We start from the raw sequence: 725 nt of genomic DNA, 5'->3' as shown, positions 1-725 counted from the left end.
TAACGTACCGAAGAATTAAATCTTATAATATATTGGTAACATAAAAATTTCTTTTTCCACTGGCTCTTTTCTCCCTCTATATTCTTTATCAATGTATTTTCTCTTGATCTCTCACAACGTCTCGTGAACTCTTGAAGTCAAACTTTGCGGCGAAAGGCTACTCACCCGTTAATATCGTTAAACTGTTTGTGTCCCTTCAGTTCCACGACAAGCACTTTCTCTTTTCAACTCACATCATGCACATCACTAATTAGCAAAAGTTTTGCTAGTTTAATGTCATGGTTTCAATATATTAATATGTTAACTTAAACAAAAGAAACATATACGTGAACTTGTGAAAACTTGTACACATTATGTTCTTATTTTATAATACAAGATATATAATTCACATGTCGTCCTTATTGTTTCACGAAAACTTTCATGTTTCATGTATGTCTGTTGCAAAAATGATCTTAGCTAGGGTGCCGAAATTTGTGGCCAGGAGTCAAGTCATGGAGAGACGCACGCATGTGAATTATTGGGTCCCCCATCATCTCACACAATTGGTAGGTTCATATCATTTGATAAATTAATTACATTCATATTATTGTTATTATTAGTTAACTAAATGCAAGTCGCCAAGTCATGTTATACAAATAATGAGAAGAGAAGTATCCATGATAACATGAATCTATCTACTGTTGAATTTAGAAGTGATCATACTTTAATAAAATGTACGTAAACAT

Source organism: Arachis ipaensis, chromosome B10, assembly GCF_000816755.2.
Source record: "Arachis ipaensis cultivar K30076 chromosome B10, Araip1.1, whole genome shotgun sequence".
NCBI lineage: Eukaryota > Viridiplantae > Streptophyta > Magnoliopsida > Fabales > Fabaceae > Arachis > Arachis ipaensis.
The sequence above is the reverse complement of the archived record's forward strand: the minus strand, read 5'-3'. Positions refer to the sequence as shown.